Here is a 13,765-nt window from a genome sequence, read left to right as displayed (position 1 = left end):
ATGGAATTGTAAAGAATTAGAGGCAGGAACGTATATAAGTAATGATAAGGGAGATAAGCAGATTATGTCATAAAAAGCAAATTATGGGGGCAGCCCAGGTGGCTCATCTGTTTAGTGCCTGCCTTCAGTCCAGGGCGTGATCCTGGAGTCCCAGGATCGAGTCCCACATTGGGCTCCCTGCATGGAGCCTGCTTCTCCCTCTGCCTGTGTCTCTGCCTCTCTCTCTCTCTCTTTCTGTGTCTCGCTTGAATAATAAATGAAATTTTTTTTTTTTTTTTAAAGCAAATTATGGCTTGCAGATACCTGCCCAGCCATGGTCACCCCCCCCCCCACCATGTTCCTCCACATCCTGATAGATGGAGAGCCCTTGAGCTGCATCTCCTTTGAGCTATTTGCAGACAATGTTCCTCAGACAACAGAAAATGTTTGGGGTTTGTGCACTGGGGAGAAGGGATTGGTTACAAAGGTTCCTGCTTTCACAGGAGTATTCCAGGATTTATGTGCCAGAGTGGTGACTTCACAAGCCATAATGGCACTGCAGCAAGTCCATCTGTGGAGAGAAATTTGATGATGAGAATTTCATCCTGAAGCATATGGGTCCTGGCATATTGTCCATGGCAAATCCTGGACCTAACACAAATGGTTCCCATTTTTTCATCTGCACCGCCAAGCCTGAGTGGTTGGGTGGCAAACATGTGGTCTTTGGCAAGGTGAAAGAGCATATGAATATTGTGGAAACCATGGAGCATTTTGGGTCCAAAAATGGCAAGACCAGCAAGTAGATCACCATTGCTGACTGTGGAAAAATCTAATAAATTTGACTTGTGTTTTATCTTAACTACCAGACCATTCCTTCTGTAGCTCAGGAGAGCACCCCTCCACCTCCATCTGCTGAAAATAGCCTGTAATCTTATGCTCTGGCTGCAGTTCTATGATTTCCATATTTTCCTTGCTCTCCTCCAAGTTTAACTGGATTGCAGAGTTGTTTATGATTATGAAACAAAAAACTGAACAAAAAAATGTAAATTATGCTAATATTTATTTAATCGTTTAATTTGAGAGAAAGAGAGCAGAAGCAAGAGCAGAGGGCAGAGGAGGAACAGAGGGAAAGGGAGAAGCAGACCCCCCGCCCCCCGACCAGTGGAGCAAGAAGCAAGCCTCAATCCCAGGCCACTGAGACCATGACCTGAGCTGAAGGCAGATATTTAATTCATTGAACCTCTCAGGTGCCCCATGTAAATTTTTTTTTAAGTACGTATCTACATTTTTTTAATGTAGAATACTAAAGAAAGCATTAATAGTACTTGAGGTAAGATGGAAACATTTCATAATATTATTTTACTGTATTCATATATTACTTTTCAATTAATAATGATTAAAAATATCCTTCACACAGTTGTTTTCTTTTCCCACTTAAGCAAAATTAATCATGACTTGCTTGTATCTTAAATTATTAGTCTTCAAATCCTTTGTGTCTAGTACTTTAATGAGAATTTCAAGGAACTTTATACCACTTGACATATTTTTAGAGAAACATATAAAATCTCTCATTGAAAATGGAAAAAGTTACACAGATTTTGTGAATTGCTTCTTTCTTTTGGTTGCAAAATTCTCCTCTGTCTTTGGCTTTAGATAATTTGACTGTATGTCTTGGTGTGAATTTCTTTGAGCATTCCTGCTTGGAGTTTTTTAGCTTCATGAATATGCAGACTAATATTTTTCATCAAATCTAGCAAACTTTGGCCATCATGTCTTCAAATATTGCTCCTGTTTCTCTCCCTTCTCTTCTTCTTCCTCTTTCTCCCCTCTCCTCCTCCTCATTCTCCCTCCTCCTCCTCCTCCTCCTCCTCTTCTTCTTCTTCTTCTTTTCTTCTTCCTGTATACATATTTTTATGCTTGATAGTGTCCTGCAAGTCTGTAAGGCTTCATGTATATATCCTTTTTTTCTTCTTTTGGATCCTCGGTTGAAGACCATCTCAATTGACCTATGTTCAAGTTTTATTTATTTTTTTTTATGTTCAAGTTTTAAATAATATATATTGGCAGCTCTGGAAACCAGAGTCCTTCCCACCCATCAGGATTTGTTGTTGCTGCTGTTTGTTGGCTTGTTAGTGACTTTCCTGAACTAATTCTGCAAAGTCTAAATTCTCTGTCCTATGTGGGCACTGGATTCCATGCTTGATTATCTTGGTCATCGAATAAGTTCACTGATATATTCTTATATTCTTTGAACTCATAAGTCTCCCAACCTTTGCTGAAGGGCACAGAGTGTTTGTTCATTTAAATTTTAACATTCTACAGGCTGCCTTAGGCATCATCTTCTGCTTGTACAGAGCCTCAAAATCAGCCAGAGGTAAGAGTTAGGGACTTTTTAAATCTTTCATGGATATGTTCATGTCCTTCCAGGTTTCCAGATATATGTAAGAGTTTTCAAAGGTCTCTATGACCATTTGATTCCTCAATTTTTTTTCCTCTTGGAATTTCTTTTTTTTAGCCTTTGTTAACTCCAGTTGATAATGCCACCTCAGGCAGCTGGGATCTTAAACAGTTGTTACTGATTATTTTTTACAAATGTTCTGTAGGTAAGGCTATTCATACAGAGAAAGTTCTCAATCAGGCTTAATAGAAACAAACCCGAACAATTGAGGTTCCAGGAAATTTTCAGACAATTCAAATAGTGATAATTCTCTGGGACAATGCTTTCGGTGACCCCGAAATATATCTGTCCTGCCTCCTCCAATGGCTACCAGGTTCCTGGTTTTCCTAGTTTCTGTGGTTGTGGAGAATGTTGGCTTTCAAGGTTACCACAGAGCTGGGGGTGGGGGAAGATATGGCCAGGGCAAGGTAAAAGACTTGTTCTTGCAGAGATTTTGCTTTTTCTTTCTTTTTAAAAATAAATACTCATTGCATTTCTTGAAGCTTTCCATTAATTTTAAGATTTAAGAAAAAGGTAAATTTGATGATATGTGCAAGGTTGATTATTTTATAGGGAGCAGATTTTGAGAGATCCTTACTCCACCATTCTAGAAGTTGCATCTCTGAATATACTTCAATCAAATTCGTGCTTACATTGGAAATGGTATATAAAGATCTTAACCATGAGGCTGATGTAATACTTGTCCTTTAGACTGACTTTCTTGCTCATATCCATGCTGTTTGTGCCTTTTCAACTAGGTTCATGATTTCTTTGAAGTAATGGACCATGCTTTATTTATTTATTACTGCCACAATACAAAACATAGTAACTGTCCTGCAGATGTTAAATGAATGATTAAATAAATACACAAAAATTTCACATTCCCTTTATTTTGCCATTCTGTATTTACAAAACCACCTAAAAGTCTTCTCCAACATCATCCTGCATAATCTCTATCCAAGCTACACTGGCTGTCTCTCATGTTTTTAAATGTACCTCTCCTCTCCAGATCTTTTTTTTTTTCTTTTTAAAAAGATTTTATTTATTTATTCATGAGAGACACAGAGAGAAGGCAGAGACATTGGCAGAGGGAGAAGCAGACTCCCCACAGGAGCCTGATGAGGGACTCAATCCCGGAACTCCAGGATCACGCCCTGAACCAAAGGCAGACGCTCAACCACTGAGCCACCCAGACATTCCTCTCAAGATCTCTACAAATACTCTTTTTTTCCTTCCTTAAATATTTTTACATTGATTAAGTTCTCTTCACAGTTCAAATTATAATTCATATCCCACTTCTTCAGAAACACTTATACTGTCCCACTCTTCTAACATTAATAAGATTCTCCTTGCCATGTGCCCTATGTAAGATATATATATATGTAATCACAAAGTTTTGGGAACAACAAAAAAACTAACAAAGTTTTTGTTTCTAAAGCATTTATCTTAAGTACATATGTGTATATATGTATATGTGCTAATTTAAAAGTTTAATATTCACTTCATATCCTATATCCTTCAGTTACATGGATAATAGCCACATACTATTGATTCTTATTTAGCATTTAATGTACATTAACATTTTATAAATAGTAATGTCTCATTACAATTTCGAGTAGCTTGCCATTTATCCACTAATTTGAACCACTGAGGAAAAGAGAATTTATGTGTCAAGGTTATAAGATGCTAAAAGACAGCATTTAATTATCCTATATTTGAATATGGAAGTTGAGAAAGAGCATGATATGAGGCTAATGGACCAGCAAAAATGCAAAGTACCATTCAGCACTAAAGTAATTGGGCAGAACAGTGGAAAAGACTACGATAAAAGATTACTTCATTAATTTTAAAATTAAAGGGCAAGATAAGGTGGTCACTATCATAGGGTTATTAAGGTAAAACAAGCTAATCAGCACACTTCAAATGTAAAGTTGTCAGCTAATCATCTAATGATTACCAATTTCTGAAGAGTACAAAAGAAAGCAATTTATTCTCATTTTATCAATCAAATCATGCAATCAAATGTTTTACTGAAGGAAAAAAAAACCTTCTTAATTTATTTTTATCTTTCCTTAATATAATTTAACTACTATGCATTGGTAGGCAAACTATAAGAAGATGGTAATTTTTATTTCATCTGCATAAGCATCAGAAAAAAAATGACTTTCTTATCAAAATAATGTTAAATGTCAAAGCTTTCAAGCTTGACTACACTAACATAGTGATTGTTAATATGAACTGCAGACTCAATTATATCCTCAAATATCTCTTACAAAAAAGATTTACCAGTAGAAATATTATAAGCATATTATATCATAAACACTTTACTAACAAAAAGTCAGCATGCAGAGTGCTAAATCAAAAAAATGAGAGGGAAACCATAACAGAGAGCAACTAGCTTTTAAAAAGCACAAAAACAAAACTAAAAACATTCTTAAAATAAATACCTTAAATTAAGTAGCAAAGAAAAAAGCTCAGATAAGGAAAACGTCAGATGATTATACTGAGGATCTATATTTCTTCAGTTTACCTAGCAGAAGGAAAAGAAGAGAGAGAATGTTTAATGAATTCTGATGAACATGTAAGAGAAATAATTGTGTATAAAATTGATAAATATCAGATGATGATGATGATGATAGATAATGGATGAATAATAGATGCATAGATAGATAAATGGAATTTTGATCCTGGACATGATGATGTATCAGGGAGTAGAAGTCCCCTGTAGCAGAAACAAGCAAACAAACAAAAAACAAAAACAAAAAAGGAAGCAAATAAGATGAACTATTCATTTGCTTTAGCTTTCTCTCTGTATTCAGTTTCTGGGCTGTGTAAGCAGAAAGGGGAGAACCAAATAAGGCATAATAATTTTAATGAATCAAGTAACTGAGGCATCTGGGAATTGCATGGTGGGATATGAAAAAGATGGAGTATGCAATAAAAAGTCTCAGGAGTCCTTTCAAGTCTTTGCTGAATACACAAAAGTATATGCATAGGGAGAAAACCACACTCGGAGCAGGAGTGATGGAGAACTGGGAACTAAATGATTTCCGGAGCAACCACAGTTCTGGGAACTGTTTAAATTTCAATCAACCAGAGAGTACAGTTGTCAAAGATCCCTTGGGACTCTTAGAGACCATAGCAACCAAAGGCCTTACCTTAGTCTTTAGGCTAACTCCTCCTACAGTGAAGGCTACTCTACACATAATATCATATAGCTCAAAAACCAGCCTCCAAGAGATAAAATTAAACCAAAGTAAAGTAACAAGCTCCATTCTCTTTTAAGAAAGATAACAAAATCCAGACACACAAAAATATAAAATTCAAAATTTCCAAGATCAAAGAAGCAAGAAAATGTAATGAACACCACGGAGAAAAGTTAGTCAACACACACACACACACACAGAGGACAGAAATAATATCTAAAGATTAAAGTAACTCTTAAAACAATGGGCTGCTATTTAAGGAAAAAATACATATGAACAAAATATGCAGAGCATGGAATTATAAATTAACCCTAAAAGAACTTCTAGAGATGAGAAATACAATATCTAGGGCAGCCCCGATGGCCAAGCGGTTTGGCGCTGCCTTCAGCCCGGGATATGATCCTGGAGACCCGGAATCGAGTCCCGCGTCAGGCTCCCTGCATGGAGCCTGCTTCTCCCTCTGCCTGTGTCTCTGCCTCTCTCTTTCTCTCTGTGTCTGTCATGAATAAATAAATAAAATATTAAACAAAAAGAAAAGAAAAATACAATATCTAAAAGGTAAAACTGACTGTATGGAATTATAGGAGTCCAATCACTATAGGATAATAATCAATGAGCATTTTGGTAGAAACTAACTGAAAAGAAACAGAAAAAATGCTGAACAAAAAATTGAGTCACAATGACTTACAAATAGTATCTAGTGGTTTAAAGTACATGTATCTGGAGTCCAGAAAGCAGTAGGCCAGGAGGGAGAAGAAGACAAAAACATTTCTGGGTGAGGAAAAAAAAAGTAGTTGATCCACTGTGGAAAATAATATATCAGTTCCTCAAAACATTCAAAATAGAATTGTGTTATGATCCAGCATCCCCTTAATGGGGATATATTCAAAGGAAATGAAAGCAGAATCTTGAAGAGATACTTGTACTTCTGTGTTTATTTCAGCATTGTTCACAGTAGCCAAGATATAGGAATAACTCCAGTGTCCATCAGCAGATGAGTGGATAAATCAAATGTGACATATACATACAATGGAATGTATTCAGCCTTAAATATAAGGAAATTGTGCCATGTGTGACAATGTGGATGAACCTGGAGGAGATTGTGGTAAGTGAAATAAATCAGATGCAGAAAGACAAATACGGCATGATCTCAACTATATTGAGGCAGAGAGTATAACGGCTGCCACCAGATGAAAGGAAGGGGAAATGAGGGTATGTGGGTCAAAGGGAAGCAAGATTTCTGTTATGCAAGATGAGTAAGTTCCAGAGACTTAATATGCAACAATGTGACCTTGGTTAATACTACTTCATTGTGTATCTGAAATTTGCTAGGAAGGTAGATCTTAAGTGTTTTCATCCCTTACTACACACACACACACAAAAAAAAAAAGCAAAGAGAAGGGAGGGAAGAAGAGGGGAAGGGAAGACAAGGGAGGGGAGGGGAGGGGAGGGAAAGAGAGGGAAGGGAAGATGGCAACTATCTGAGGTGAGAGGTATGTTAATTAGGTTGATTGTAGTGACTATTTCACAAAGTGTATCTACATCACATCACCAAATTACACAATTTAAATATATACAATTTTTAAGACTTTACTTTTTCTAGCAGTTGTAGATTCACTGCAAAATTGAGGAGAAGTTCCTGAAAGTTTTCATATCCTCCCTGCCCCCACACATGCATAGACTCCTCCAACAGTCACATTTTTCAGTAGAGTGGTACTCAATTTGTTAAAATTGAGTAACCTACACTGACACATTAAATTCATCCAAAAACCATACTTTGCATTATAGTTCACTCCTGTTAGTGTGCATTCCCTGGGCCTGGTCAAATGCATAATGCCATGTATCATCATTAGAGTATCATACAGAGTATTTCAACTACCCTAAGAATCCCTTCTCCCTGCCCCAACCCCTGGCAACCACTGAAAAAGATTATATATATATATATATATATATATATATATATATACACACACATACATATATATATATTTAGTTTAAATACAATTGACACACAATATTTTTGTTTTGTTTTGTTTTTCACACACAATATTAAATTAGTTTCAAGTGGACAACATAGTGATTGGACAAGTTTATACATTATGCTAGGCTCACCACATGTGTGCACCTTCTATCCTGATACATTGTTATTATAATATCATTGACTATATTTCTTATGTTGTGCCTTTTATTGCCTGACTTATTCCTTTTATAACTGGAAGCCTATATTTCCCACTTTTCTTTACCCATTTTGCCCAACCATTAATCTTTTTGCTTTCTCCACACCTTTGCCTTTTCCAGAACGTCATATAGTTGGAATCATACAATATGTAGTATTTTAGTCTTTCCAGGGTGGCTACTTTCACTTAGTAATATGTATTTAAGGTTCCTCCAAGTCTTTTTATGGTTTTATAGCTCATTTCTTTTTAGTGTAGAAGAGTATTCCATTATTTGGACACAGCACAGTTTATTTATCCATTCACCTACTGAAAGAATTCTTGGTTGCTTCCAAGTTTTGGCAATTATAAATGAAGCTGCTATAAACATTCATGGGCTGGTTTCTGTGTGGTCACATATTTTTAACTCTTTTGAGAAAATGCCAAGGAGCTTGACTGATATGGTAAGAATATGTTGAATTTTGTAAGAAACCACCAAACCGTCTTCCAAAGTGGCTGTAGCAGTTTGCATTTCCATCAGCAATGAATGCGAGTTCCTCTTGTTCCACATCCTCAATGTTTTATTTTATTAGGGTTCCAGGTTTTGGGCATTCCAGTAGGTATATAATGGTATCTCATTGTTATTTTAAGTTGCATTTCCCTGAAGACATATGATGTAAAGCATGTCTTCACATGTGCTTATTTGTCGTTTGTATTTCTTCTTTGGTGAAATTTGGATTGCATGTTTTCTTATTGTTGAGTTTAAGAGTTTGTTGTATATTTTGGATAACAGTCTTTTATCAGAGCTGCTTTTTGGAAGTATTATCTCCCAGTCAGTGGCTTGTCTTCTCATTCTCTTGACATGGTGTTTCACAGAGCAGGAGTTCTTACTTGTAATGAATCTAACCTTATCAATTCCCTCCTTCATGCATCCTGCCTTTGATGTTATACTAAATGTAACTGCGGTACCCAAGGTCATCTAGATTTCCTCCTATGATATCTTCTAGGAATTTTATGGCTTTACATCTTATATTTAGGTCTGCGATCCATTTTGTGTTAATTTTTGTTAAAGATGTAAGGTCTGTGTCTTTTGCCTTTGGATGTCTAGTTCTTCTAGCATCATTTTTAAAAAAGATCATCTTTTGTTCCATTTTGCATTGCCTTTGCTCCTTTGTCAAAGATAAATTGACTATATTTCTGTGGGTCTATATCTAAGCTGTCTGTTCAATTTATCTATTGTCTGTTCTTTCAATAATACCACACTGTTTTGATTACTGTACTTTCCACCATCTAATTGAATGTAATTTTAATTCTTCCTGATTATTTTTTGTCCATTTGCATTACGATCTTAAACTGCTGATCCTCTTTTCATAACATCTCCAAATGCTTATTCGAGGATGTTTAATTCCCTTTTGGATGTTGTGTGACACTGTTTTGACACTTGGTTGTTTTCTTCATGAGGTGGTTTCACCAGCTGAAATGCTTTAATCTGAATTTTTAAAAAATAGATTTGTATAAGTTGTTTTTTTTTTTTCTATTTCTAGAAGTTCGTTAACACTGGTTCTAGTTCAAGTACACATTCTTCAGTCAGTACAGTGAAGAATAATTTTGTGGATTGGTTGAGTGGTGAGGGGTATGTTGTTTCTTTCATTCCTGTAAGAATTTTAATTCTCCCCTCTTACTTTCTTCACTGTCACTGCACATGGGGTACCACCACTTCTCTATGTGACTGACCTTCCCTGTGGCAGTGCTTCTCTGAGGTTCCCACCTTTTCCCCGTATACCTTCAAGATTCTTATTTATAGTGAATGTTGTGAAGCATCAATTCCCAGAATTAAGGTCTGAAGAACAGTAAATGTTGGGTTGAGCTTTCTTTCTTTTTACCTGTGTTTCATCTATGTTCTCCACATTCCTTTTCTCTTTTCTCATATTCTCCTAAGTCGCCTCTCCCCTGATATGTAGGCATCTGGGGAAGAGTTCTGTTGGAGTTTGGTGTTTGTAATAATATCTGCCTCTAGCTATTTGTTTAAGACAGATTATTTATTTATTTATTTATTTATTTATTTATTTATTTATGAGAGAGAGAGAGAAATAAAGGAGGGGCAGAGGGAGAGAGAGAGAATTTCAAGCAGTCTCCATCCACGCTCAGATGCATAGCCCAACTCTGATCTTATCTCATGATTCTGAGATCATGACTTGAGTTGAAATCAGGAGTCAGACATTTAACCAACTGAGCCACTAGGCACCCCTGCCTCTAGTTATTTTTAAAAGGTAGGCCATGTGTGTTTATCTCCTGGATTACACTCCCTTTCTCTCAGTCTTCTTCTCTCTCTACTCTTTCCCTCTTTCTTTCAGAAGATACAAGGGTAGAGATTCTGGCTACCTTCATTATCTCCAGACTCAGAAACTGTAAAAATATATTCTTTATTAAAAAATCCAATTTTGGTATAAAGCTTATGATTTTATTTCTGACATATTTATTATTAATATAAAATAATTTAAAAGTCAGTATATACATTAAACATTTACAATTGCATATAGACATATTTTTCAAAGTTTCCCATAATTTAATTTATTGAATTGTCACAAAATCATATTTTATTAATAAGAAAACCATAATTAGTGACTTGACTAAAACTCAATGATAGCAGAGATAGACTTAAAGCAAGCCATTTGAACATAAATTTCTCTTCCCACTGTACAGTAGCTTTCTGGGTGCAGACATCTAATTGAACAAATTATTTTTTTCAGTGAATATTAATCTTTAGATAACAAATTCTAACCTCATTAATGGGGCATTCACCCTAGTTCACCTTGGTTATGAAACTGTTTTTACTTCACCAGATGTCTGAGCATCGCTCTTAAATTCTTTATGTGTGTAAACATAAATAACAGAAATTTCTTTTTATTAAGGTTTACTGGAAAAAATGCAAGTGGCCTCAAGGTCCTCTACAAATAAAATTTTATTGGATTTTAGTCAGTAGCTATGATATTATGAAACATAAAATACCTACCATAACTTCACAAACCAAGAGTTATAATGATTTGTTTACTTGAAAAAAAAAACATTTAATTTGTCTCAAGTTCAAACTAACATGCCGGCCTGACTGTAATTTTTATTGATTCATTCCAAATATAACATTGAAAAGTAGCATCTCTTGTCACTTATTAGCCTTTGGGTCTCTGCTTTTATGTTTAATTTAATATCGACTTGTGACTTCTTTTCCTTTTACAGCTGATAATGAATTAAAATAAATAAAGATTTGCTTTTACCACTAGACAAGATGCTAGATGTCCTATTTGCCAAATTTATAGTTAATAGATAAAAGCATGCCTTTATTAAAAATTTTAATGAAAATACAAAATAAAAACTAAAGTGTCAAAATGCTTACCTTTTACCATAAAATATTAGTTCTTACCACATCAAATCAAAGAACACATCCCTGATATCTACATCATTCAAACAAATATTTTGACAAGCAGTAAATCCATGAAGGAAACATTGTATGTTTTAAAAATGAAACATTCAGTAGAACAGAAAAAAAGTTTCTTGTCCAAATAATGTTCATCATGCAGTTGTCCAAAACAGTCTGATAGCTACTGCTCACTGTTTTATCCATACTGCATTTATTTTTTTATCCATACTGCATTTAATAAAAAACAAAACAAAAACACTAATTTGATAGTGCTCAATGTTTAATAAAATTGTTTTCAATTAGGTATAAAATCCATATATACATATATACATATACATATATGTGTTTTAATTGGCATAACCTGATGGAAAAGGAAAGAGAAATTACTCTTTTGTCATTTTAGGGCACTGGGTAAATGCCAGAAATAACATGGTCCAGTCGTTATTTTAATCTGAACAACTATTTGAACCATTGGCAAATTGAATATGTAAAAAGAATATTATTTCACACAAGGATCTATAAATGTCATATAGCATGCTTAACAATTTTGATTGGTGGACCTAAGCTCCTAGGATTTCTGACTTATGCTAGAAATCCGTATTTATTGTTTTCTCTCCCTTTTATTTGTTAGTGTGGCATAAATACAATATCTAAGAATTAATCTTTTGAGAGTTGAATACACTATAAAGTGACCCATGTACATTTGCAAATCTAAAAATTTGCAAGGTTGAAAGATTTTGAATGGAAAACATATATTTTTGTTCCTACATATGCAGGTCTTATCATAGCTATTAGAAATGTACCTTAATTTTTATTGATAGTAGTTATTACCAAAATAAATATTATGTTTATTTGTTTAGCATCCACCTCCAAAAATTAGAGTGTTGCTTTATGAGAACATGACCTTTGTGTGTTCACTATAATTATAGTCCTAAAAACAAGGATGGTACCTGGCACATGACGGAAACTCAACAAATATTTGTTGTATTGGAAAAAATACATGAAAGTCAATACTTCGTTTTTCAATGAAATAACTGATTTAAATTATAGCACGTGACTATATCATAAACATCTCATTTATTCAGAATGTTGACATTGCCTTGTGTTATAAAATAGCTTTTCAAACACAGGAAAGTTTTAAAAAGAATTTATTTGGGCATATACTTGACAAATGGCAATCAGAATTGATGGATTTTAGAACAACAGATTGAAATAAATTAGTACCAATCTAAATAACTTTGTACAGATTAACAACTAGAGTATAAAAGGGGTGGTTTTTTGAGCCTGGAGTCCAGTAAGTAAAGATAACCTTCTAGGACATGATGATTTCAGAAAACCTTTAAAACAAAGACTCATAGTAAACTTGTAAGGAGAAAGGCATTTTTGGCTGTTGAAATAGCTATCAAAATACCAGAGTATTAAGTGGGAGAAGTAGAGGTGATCAACTTATCATGTGACCAAGTGTTGGAAATATATACAGAAAATCTAAAACAAATTGTGGTGGTTGTGCCTAATACAGAATTGACCATGAGTAATAGACAGTGTTATCTAAAAAAAAGAAAAAAATAATAATAAAATAACTACCTAAGTAAATAAATACTAGAACTGTCTGAAATGAGAACCTAAAACAAGTCAAGGCAAGATTTAAAACCAAAATGTTAAAATAATGATAATAATAATTCTTTTGGCAATTAACCAAAACAGATACATAAATTTCATAATATGTAAAACTTTCATAGCTTTTTATAATTTGCCAAATGATTTCTCATTCAATATCTCATTTACATTTTATGAGCCTTCTGATATAGTAGGTGTACTGAGTGCCCACAAAAATACCAGACCTAATGATAAGATCTAGGGATCCACAGATGAACAAAAGAGTATTCCCTGACCTTCAAGAATGAAGTCTACATGAAAACACTGTTTCAGAAATGAAATGGATTTTCGTTTATCCCACAACCAAATCTTCTTACTCTAAAGTCAATATTTTAAAAAAAAGTAAATGCTTAATGACATAAGATGGATTAAATAGGTGATAGATAGATGATAGATAATTTATTTTATTAACCCTATGGAAATAATAATGGATTGGTATTATTTATCACAGCAAAGTTTACAATAGCAATGAAAGTTGGGAGCAACCTGAATAATCAGCATTTGGAATTGGTACACAAAATATGATGGATTCTCACTGGGAGTAATAGCTCTTATGGTAGAAAAGCGTGATGGGCTGTGGAGTCAGAAAAGCCTGGTATTATAGCCTTGAAGACAGCACACAATGACCCTTACCTAATGTTCATTAGAATCTCTAATCCACTCCCTGTGAACATTCTCTGGTCAGATTGATTTGCTTTTCGTGAATAGAAGTGATGGGATACCACTTCAAAGATTGGGTTACTGAAAGACAGTGGTATCTACTATAGGACCTTCTCATTTTCTCTTGGATCATTCATTCCAAGAGGAGACAGCTGTTGCAATGGTGAACTTGGGAGCAGATCTTCTGAAACCTCACAAATATCTAGTGTGTGAATTTGGAAGTAGAGTCTCATCCATATGAGCCTTGAAAATACTGCAG

General features: G+C 34.6%; 1 pseudogene; it reads left to right on the top strand.

The window, feature by feature from the left end:
* The first annotated feature begins 313 nt into the window (after positions 1-313).
* On the top strand, positions 314-812 carry LOC121499008 (annotated as a pseudogene).
* The last annotated feature ends 12,953 nt before the right edge of the window (positions 813-13,765 follow it).

The sequence above is a fragment of the Vulpes lagopus genome, chromosome 9 (genome assembly GCF_018345385.1).
Source record: "Vulpes lagopus strain Blue_001 chromosome 9, ASM1834538v1, whole genome shotgun sequence".
In the NCBI taxonomy this organism is placed as follows: Eukaryota; Metazoa; Chordata; class Mammalia; order Carnivora; family Canidae; genus Vulpes; species Vulpes lagopus.
The sequence above is the reverse complement of the archived record's forward strand: the minus strand, read 5'-3'. Positions and strand labels throughout refer to the sequence as shown.